This window comes from Pecten maximus, chromosome 3 (assembly GCF_902652985.1).
Source record: "Pecten maximus chromosome 3, xPecMax1.1, whole genome shotgun sequence".
Lineage (NCBI taxonomy): Eukaryota > Metazoa > Mollusca > Bivalvia > Pectinida > Pectinidae > Pecten > Pecten maximus.
In genome coordinates this window covers 48,363,022-48,373,811 of record NC_047017.1, presented here as the reverse complement: position 1 = coordinate 48,373,811, position 10,790 = coordinate 48,363,022, and the positions used below count along the sequence as shown (strand labels likewise).

At 30.1% G+C, this 10,790-nt stretch overlaps 1 long non-coding RNA gene across 1 annotated transcript; it reads right to left on the bottom strand.

Annotated features, from left to right (window-relative positions):
- Positions 1-570: 570 nt before the first annotated feature.
- Positions 571-2,300, bottom strand: LOC117324408. The gene is made up of 2 exons (XR_004531984.1): positions 2,217-2,300; positions 571-2,179 (listed from the first exon to the last, which is right to left on the bottom strand). It is a non-coding gene; the product is annotated as an uncharacterized LOC117324408 (long non-coding RNA).
- Positions 2,301-10,790: the final 8,490 nt, after the last annotated feature.

The following is a 10,790-nucleotide window of genomic DNA, read 5'->3' as shown; positions in this document are numbered from 1 at the left end:
TGACAGGGTATGTGTGACACAGTATAACATGAACTGTTATGTATTAAGGAGACTGACAGGGTATGTGTGACACAGTATAACATGTACTGTTATGTATTAAGGAGACTGACAGGGTATGTGTGACACAGTATAACATGTACTGTTATGTATTAAGGAGACTGACAGGGTATGTGTGACACAGTATAACATGAACTGTTATGTATTAAGGAGACTGACAGGGTATGTGTGACACAGTATAACATGAACTGTTATATATTAAGGAGACTGACAGGGTATGTGTGACACAGTATAACATGTACTGTTATGTATTAAGGAGACTGACAGGGTATGTGTGACACAGTATAACATGTACCGTTATGTATTAAGGAGACTGACAGGGTATGTGTGACACAGTATAACATGAACTGTTATGTATTAAGGAGACTGACAGGGTATGTGTGACACAGTATAACATGTACTGTTATGTATTAAGGAGACTGACAGGGTATGTGTGACACTGTATAACATGTACTGTTATGTATTAAGGAGACTGACAGGGTATGTGTGACACAGTATAACATGTACTGTTAGTATTAAGGAGACTGACAGGGTATGTGTGACACAGTATAACATGTACTGTTATATATTAAGGAGACTGACAGGGTATGTGTGACACAGTATAACATGTACTGTTATATATTAAGGAGACTGACAGGGTATGTGTGACACAGTATAACATGTACTGTTATATATTAAGGAGACTGACAGGGTATGTGTGACACAGTATAACATGTACTGTTATGTATTAAGGTATCTTCGCTAGCCATGGCTTCTGATTACGTTATAATCCACGGACCATTGGCAGATATAGCCGTCAGTTCTGGCCCTCTAGTGGTGATTCGAAATTACGACCCTTATGCAAGTAATTTTCAACCAATCAAAACGAGCGTTACCGATGTACTTCATTGATGATGTTTACAAACACACATGGAGGATTGTGTCATTTTGATGAGATATGTGATCAATAACTTCTATCAATTGATAAAACACTGTGAATGTTCTAGGTAAAATGCCATGACATAGGTCACATGGTAGCTCTATACTGGGCGCCGCAATTTTTTGTTTATTGCGAAACCAAGCCTGAATGTAAAATGCGATTTTGATTGGATGCCCAGGGATTCCAGGGTGTGACGGTTTGAACACGACTATATCTTCCAAGGGTTCGTGGAGTGTAACGTAATCAGATCCCTTGGCTAGCGAAGATGGTATTATGGCGACTGACTGGGTATGTGTGACACAGTATAACATGAACTGTTATATATTAAGGAACATTTGTGATACATGTATTCTGGTTGATAAAGAGCAACAAAAATAGATACATTGTACAACAAAGTTGAAATACAAGACTACTACATGTGTACATGAATTTGTTTATACCCATGAAACTGTCTAGAAAGCTTGAAACCATGAAAGATAGTACCTACAAACCTATATATTTTACAATTCTATCAGTTAGACTCGTCCAATTAAGTGCAGTAGATTCCTGTTGTGTCCCCAATACACAGTAAGTTTATAATGACCTGTTGTGTCCCCAATACACAGTAAGTTTATAATGACCTGTTGTGTCCCCAATACACAGTAAGTTTATAATGACCTGTTGTGTCCCCAATACACAGTAAGTTTATAATGACCTGTTGTGTCCCCAATACACAGTAAGTTTATAATGACCTGTTGTGTCCCCAATACACAGTAAGTTTATAATGACCTGTTGTGTCCCTAATACACAGTAAGTTTATAATGACCTGTTGTGTCCCCAATACACAGTAAGTTTATAATGACCTGTTGTGTCCCCAATACACAGTAAGTTTATAATGACCTGTTGTGTCCCCAATACACAGTTAGTTTATGATAACCTGTTGTGTCCCCAATACACAGTAAGTTTATAATGACCTGTTGTGTCCCCAATACACAGTAAGTTTATAAGACCTGTTGTTTAGAAATCATATCTCAACATCTTCATAATCGCATGTTGTGCCCTGAGCAGTTCAGATATACAGTAATCTTATATGAAATATTTCCAATTTGACTTACTGACATGTCACGTTTTCTTGTCTTTACTGTTATCCATTTCTAATATCTTACTTTATTTTGTTTTAACTTGTTGAACAAAAGCTGTGTAGAGACTTAGAGCTATGTTGACCTTTAAAAGCTGTGTAGAGACTTAGAGCTATGTGGACCTTTAAAAGCTGCAGAAGTGAACAGAACAAGATGGCCTATGAATGAACACATTAACTTTTTAAGTCTAAATGGTCTGTTGGAACATCTCTAGAAGCACACCCAAGCCATCTGTTCTTTGCAAATTCCTCCATAGACTTATTGGAGCACCCAGAGCGCAAGTGAAGCCATCTCTAATTCAGTAAATACCACCAGGAGCTTATCCAGGAGTAACAGATACAAAATCATTGTGACACAAACGTAAAGCTTCACAAACAAGGGAATAAATAAGAGTAAACAAGCCAATGTACTGTCTAAAAAAACACAATATACATCTATTTAAAATGAAATGTGGATTTCCAGAATGTTGAACATATATTAAGTAGGATGATTTTTTAAAACTAATTTAAAATAAGTTAACACAGATTACATATCCAGGACATAACAAAGGGAATTTGACCATAATTCATCTACACTCTGTACAGACACAAAAGTATTGCAAGAGTCCTAACCAGTTTGGTTTACATCTGAGTGTCATATAAAATGTATCAAGAGTTCTGACCAGTTTAAATTACATCTGAGTGTCATATAAAATGTATCGAGAGTCCTGACCAGTTTAAATTACATCTGAGTGTCATATAAAATGTATCGAGAGTCCTAACCAGTTTAAATTACATCTGAGTGTCATATAAAATGTATCGCGAGTCCTAACTAGATTACATCTGAGTGTCATATAAAATGTATCAAGAGTTCTGACCAGTTTAAATTACATCTGAGTGTCATATAAAATGTATCAAGAGTCCTGACCAGTTTAAATTACATCTGAGTGTCATATAAAATGTATCAAGAGTTCTGACCAGTTTAAATTACATCTGAGTGTCATATAAAATGTATCGAGAGTCCTAACTAGATTACATCTGAGTGTTATATAAAATGTATCAAGAGACCTAACCAGTTTGGTTTACATCTGAGTGTCATATAAAATGTATTAAGAGTCCTAACTAGATTACATCTGAGTGTCATATAAAATGTATCAAGAGTTCTTACCAGTTTGGTTTACATCTGAGTGTCAAATAAAATGTATCAAGAGTTCTTACCAGTTTGGTTTACATCTGAGTGTCATATAAAATGTATCAAGAGTTCTTACCAGTTTGGTTTACATCTGAGTGTCAAATAAAATGTATCAAGAGTTCTTACCAGTTTGGTTTACATCTGAGTGTCATATAAAATGTATCAAGAGTTCTGACTAGATTACATCTGAGTGTCATATAAAATGTATCGAGAGTCCTAACCAGTTTAAATTACATCTGAGTGTCATAAAATGTATCGAGAGTCCTAACTAGATTACATCTGAGTGTCATATAAAATGTTTTCCTGCATTCAACTCTCTGCTTAATCCAAGTCACTTTACCCCCAATTTGAACAAACATGAAGGTAGCTATGGAGTAAAATTTAATAATCTCCTAACTTCTGATAGCAGTTGTTAAACATGTAGTATTGTTTAATATGGCAGATCTGGAGTGACTGTTCGATAAGATTTATTAAGTTTTAAAAATCTTAATTGAAAATGGTGTGGCAACATTCGCGAGCCCGTATGAAAGAAATTGACATCTTATGTATTATGATCATTGTTATCTAATGTATTGTAATCATTGTTACCTAATGTATTGTAATCATTGTTTGTAATCATTGTTATCTAGTGTATTGTAATCATTGTTATCAAATGTATTGTAATCAGTTATCTAATGCATTGTAATCATTGTTACCTAATGTATTGTAATCATTGTTATATAATGTATTGTAACCATTGTTATCTGATGTATTGTAATCATTGTTACCTAATGTATTGTAATCATTGTTACCTAATGTATTGTAATCAGTTATCAAATGTATTGTAATCATTGTTATCTAGTGTATTGTAATCATTGTTATCTAATGTATTGTAATCATTGTTACCTAATGTATTGTAATCATTGTTACCTAGTGTATTGTAATCATTGTTATCTAATGTATTGTAATCATTGTTACCTAATGTATTGTAATCATTGTTATCTAATGTATTGTAATCATTGTTATCTAATGTATTGTAATCATTGTTATCTGATGTATTGTAATCATTGTTACCTAATGTATTGTAATCATTGTTACCTAATGTATTGTAATCATTGTTATCTAGTGTATTGTAATCATTGTTATCTAATGTATTGTAATCATTGTTACCTAATGTATTGTAATCATTGTTACCTAATGTATTGTAATCATTGTTACCTAGTGTATTGTAATCATTGTTATCTAGTGTATTGTAATCATTGTTATCTAATGTATTGTAATCATTTTTATCTGATGTATTGTAATCATTGTTACCTAATGTATTGTAATCATTGTTACCTAATGTATTGTAATCATTGTTATCTAATGTATTGTAATCATTGTTATCTAATGTATTGTAATCATTGTTATATAATGTATTGTAATCATTGTTATCTAATGTATTGTAATCATTGTTACCTAATGTATTGTAATCATTGTTATCTGATGTATTGTAATCATTGTTATCTAGTGTATTGTAATCATTGTTACCTAATGTATTGTAATCATTGTTATCTAATGTATTGTAATCATTGTTATATAATGTATTGTAATCATTGTTATCTAGTGTATTGTAATCATTGTTATCAAATGTATTGTAATCATTGTTACCTAATGTATTGTAATCAGTTACCTAATGTATGGTAATAATTGTTACCTAATGTATTGTAATCATTGTTATCTGATGTATTGTAATTATTGTAATCATTGTTATCTAGTGTATTGTAATCATTGTTATCTAATGTATTGTAATCATTGTTATCTAATGTATTGTAATCATTGTTACCTAATGTATTGTAATCATTGTTATCAAATGTATTGTAATCATTGTTATCTAATGTATTGTAATCATTGTTATCTGATGTATTGTAATCATTGTTATCTGATGTATTGTAATCATTGTTATCTAGTGTATTGTAATCATTGTTATCTAATGTATTGTAATCATTGTTACCTAATGTATTGTAATCATTGTTATCTGATGTATTGTAATCATTGTTATCTAGTGTATTGTAATCATTGTTATCTAGTGTATTGTAATCATTGTTACCTAATGTATTGTAATCATTGTTATCTAATGTATTGTAATCATTGTTATCTAATGTATTGTAATCATTGTTATCTGATGTATTGTAATCATTGTTATCTGATGTATTGTAATCATTGTTATCTAGTGTATTGTAATCATTGTTATCTAATGTATTGTAATCACTGTTATCTAATGTATTGTAATCATTGTTATCTGATGTATTGTAATCATTGTTACCTAATGTATTGTAATCATTGTTACCTAATGTATTGTTATCTAATGTATTGTAATCATTGTTATCTAATGTATTGTAATCATTGTTATCTGATGTATTGTAATTATTGTAATCATTGTTATCTAGTGTATTGTAATCATTGTTATCTAATGTATTGTAATCATTGTTACCTAATGTATTGTAATCATTGTTATCTAATGTATTGTAATCATTGTTATCTAATGTATTGTAATCATTGTTACCTAATGTATTGTAATCATTGTTATCTAATGTATTGTAATCATTGTTATCTAATGTATTGTAATCATTGTTACCTAATGTATTGTAACCATTGTTATCTAATGTATTGTAATCATTGTTATCTAATGTATTGTAATCATTGTTACCTAATGTATTGTAACCATTGTTATCTAATGTATTGTAATCATTGTTATCTAATGTATTGTAATCATTGTTACCTAATGTATTGTAATCATTGTTATCTAATGTATTGTAATCATTGTTATCTAATGTATTGTCATCATTGTTACCTAATGTATTGTAATAATTGTTATCTAATGTATTGTAATCATTGTTATATAATGTATTGTAATCATTGTTATATAATGTATTGTAATCATTGTTACCTAATGTATTGTAATCATTGTTATCTAATGTATTGTAATCATTGTTATCTGATGTATTGTAATCATTGTTATCTAATGTATTGTAATCATTGTTACCTAATGTATTGTAATCATTGTTATCTAATGTATTGTTATCATTGTTATCTAATGTATTGTTATCATTGTTATCTAATGTATTGTAATTATTGTAATCATTGTTATCTAGTGTATTGTAATCATTGTTACCTAATGTATTGTAATCATTGTTATCTAATGTATTGTAATCATTGTTATATAATGTATTGTAATCATTGTTACCTAATGTATTGTAATCATTTTTATCTAATGTATTGTAATCATTGTTATCTAATGTATTGTAATCAGTTATCTGATGTATTGTAATCATTTTTATCTAATGTATTGTAATCATTGTTATCTAATGTATTGTAATCATTGTTATCTGATGTATTGTAATCATTGTTATCTGATGTATTGTAATCATTGTTATCTAATGTATTGTAATCAGTTATCTAATGTATTGTAATCATTGTTATCTAATGCATTGTAACCATTGTTATCTAGTGTATTGTACTCATTGTTATCTAGTGTATTGTTATCATTGTTATCTAATGTATTGTAATCATTGTTACCTAATGTATTGTAATCATTGTTATCTAATGTATTGTAATCATTGTTACCTAATGTATTGTAATCATTGTTATCTAATGTATTGTAATCATTGTTATCTAATGTATTGTAATCATTGTTATCTAGTGTATTGTAATCATTGTTATCTAATGTATTGTAATCAGTTATCTAATGTATTGTAATCAGTTATCTAATGTATTGTAATAATTGTTATCTGATGTATTGTAATCATTTTTATCTAGTGTATTGTAATCATTGTTATCTAATGTATTGTAATCATTGTTACCTAATGTATTGTAATCATTGTTATCTAATGTATTGTAATCATTGTTATCTAATGTATTGTAATCATTGTTATCTGATGTATTGTAATCATTGTTATCTAATGTATTGTAATCATTGTTATCTAATGTATTGTAATCATTGTTATCTGATGTATTGTAATCATTGTTATCTAATGTATTGTAATCATTGTTATCTAATGTATTGTAATCATTGTTATCTAATGTATTGTAATCATTGTTATCTAATGTATTGTAACCATTGTTATCTAGTGTATTGTAATCATTGTTATCTAATGTATTGTACTCATTGTTACCTAATGTATTGTAATCATTGTTATCTGATGTATTGTAATCATTGTTATCTAATGTATTGTAATCAGTTATATAATGTATTGTAATCATTGTTATCTAATGTATTGTAATCATTGTTACCTAATGTATTGTAATCATTGTTATCTTATGTATTGTAATCATTGTTATCTAATGTATTGTAATCATTGTTATCTAATGTATTGTAATCATTGTTATATAATGTATTGTAATCATTGTTATCTAATGTATTGTAATCATTGTTATCTAATGTATTGTAATCATTGTTATCAAATGTATTGTAATCATTGTTATGTAATGTATTGTAATCATTGTTATCTAATGTATTGTAATCATTGTTATCTAATGTATTGTAATCATTGTTATGTAATGTATTGTAATCATTTTTATCTAATGTATTGTAATCATTGTTATGTAATGTATTGTAATCATTGTTACCTAATGTATTGTAATCATTGTTATCTAATGTATTGTAATCATTTTTATCTAATGTATTGTAATCATTGTTATCAAATTCAAATCCAATGTCAAAGTAAGATGTGTGTACAATACCAATTCATATGCAAGAAGTAAAGAATAACTCATTTGGTTATTTGATGCACAATGCTGTAATGACATTTTCCACTGGTTTCCTTTGGCCCCAACATAAGATGCGAGATATTTTCATGGAAAGATGCTTGTCTCTTGTGTCTGTCAAAATGTTTAACGTCTGGTATTGGGGCGAGAGGAAACTCTGGGTACCATATAACATAAATCTTACAGTATTTACATCAGGAAGACATGCCTGTTCTCATCAGTATATATATACAGGACAATTTTTGCTTGGAATGGAAATGTAAGTGGAAACATTGTTATAATAATTATAAAAACTGAATGCTGGCTAATTAAATGATACATAACAGTATACAAAATGTACATGTATTTAACTGTTATTGAAAGAAAATGGTTTTGGAACAATTAAAATGGCATTTCACCAAAAAAAAATATCAATTACAATTTTTAGATTAGCTAGCTACATAGTACTTATACAGGTAGATACATAGTACTTATACAGGTAGCTACATAGTACTTATACAGGTAGCTACGTGTACTTATATAGGTAGATACATAGTACTTCCACAGGTAGATACGTAGTACTTATACAGGTAGCTATGTAGTACTTCCACAGGTAGATACGTAGTACTTATATAGGTAGATACGTAGTACTTATACAGGTAGATACGTAGTACTTATATAGGTAGATACGTAGTACTTATACAGGTAGCTATGTAGTACTTATACAGGTAGATATGTAGTACTTATATAGGTAGATACATAGTACTTCCACAGGTAGATACGTAGTACATCATGTACTTATACAGGTAGCTATGTGGTACTTCATTGTAACTGGTACAGTGTACCTGTACAGCCAGGTATCTGTATATCTACCCTCCAGACCTACATGAACATATCAAACATTCTAATTAGAGTCTGTGCACACCTTTATACTATATTAACAGCCTGTACACCTTACACAATCAAACAGATTTTTTCTTCAAATTTTTGTACTGCCTATATTGTAGTAGAGGTATATACTTTATACTAATAGACAGATTTCACTTAATTCATGCTTAGTCTTAAAACAATCTAAAAGTTGATATAATCAATTAATTTCTTTGGGTATAAGACTAGTTTTTGAGGATTGTTTTGTTCTTGGTCAGTAATAAATATATTTGAACCTGTAAAAAATTACAGCACTATACAGTAGAAACGAATTCTGTATAATAAATTAATCTGGATAATTATATAGAGATGTTCACAAATGTCCTCTAACAGTTTCCTACTGAAAGTAGCCCAGCTATATGGTCCAATATATGAATAATACCATGTACTACTGTATTTATCAGGTAATAAACCCTGTGGGAAAACACACAAACTTTGACTCGGAGTAGGGGAAGGGTAAAATAGGTGTGATGTTACCAGATAAACACACAGTAGGGGAAGGGTAAAATAGGTGTGATGTTACCAGATAAACACACAGTAGGGGAAGGGTAAAATAGGTGTGATGCTACCAGATAAACACACAGTAGGGGAAGGGTAAAATAGGTGTGATGCTACCAGATAAATACACAAACTTTGGCTCGGAGTAGGGGAAGGGTAAAATAGGTGTGATGCTACCAGATAAACACACAGTAGGGGAAGGGTAAAATAGGCGTGATGCTACCAGATAAACACACAGTAGGGGAAGGGTAAAATAGGTGTGATGCTACCAGATAAACACACAGTAGGGGAAGGGTAAAATAGGTGTGATGTTACCAGATAAACACACAGTAGGGGAAGGGTAAAATAGGTGTGATGCTACCAGATAAACACACAGTAGGGGAAGGGTAAAATAGGTGTGATGCTACCAGATAAACACACAGTAGGGGAAGGGTAAAATAGGTGTGATACTACCAGATAAATACTTTTTTCTAATTATCAAGGATGTTAGTGGCTATTTTTCCCGTTCTTAGCTACCTTTCATCAGCCTCACTATATGTAGACTATGTTTAAATGTATTAACTTCTTATATTTACTACATAAGTCTTAAATCAAGACCATCACAGATTTGATATGTGTATTTTCAACGAAATTTAACTCATCCGGTATTCAATTTCACAGCATGGCATAAGGAGGTATATGTGATTTTATTAAGATGGGAAATGATGAGTCTAGTTTTTAGAATATTTTTACAAATTTTAAATTTTTTGTAAGATGAATATGTCCTATAATTTATATTGGATAAATAATTTACAAAATTAATGGCAGATTCTCAAGAGAATATTTCTACCTAGAATTTTTGAGATCTTAGTTATATTCTGGTAAAGTTTAGATAAATGACAAGATCTTTCCATAATTCAGAAATGGGTTTCTGTTTTGATGTAAGTAGATACTTATGGACCGATACAGACCTGTCTTAGCTTCTATATAACAGTTAACAGCGGAACACTTCCCTCAATAGTATCATGCCATGCAGAATGTTTTGATCCACAAAAGCAGCCTTTCATTTACCTGGTAGCTATTGTTACAGTGGTTTTACAGTATATTGAAGTGTTTTCAAATGATATCCTGGGGCCTATTTCATCAATCTTTCCTTTACTTAAGGAAATTCCTTAACTTAAAATTTTCCATAAAGTACCTTATAAAAGATTTCCCCTTTAGATTCTGTAATGCTTTGATATTGAAAATTTTAAGTTATATAAGTGATTTCCTTAAAAGTTAAGGAATGTTGATAAAACTGGACCAGGAGAGGAGATCTATGACTACCACCAGGTCAAAGTAGAGATTTTGACGTCCGTTTTGTTTCTTTGACTCTACACCAGATCATCATCTGCCCAAACATAACCAACATACAAATA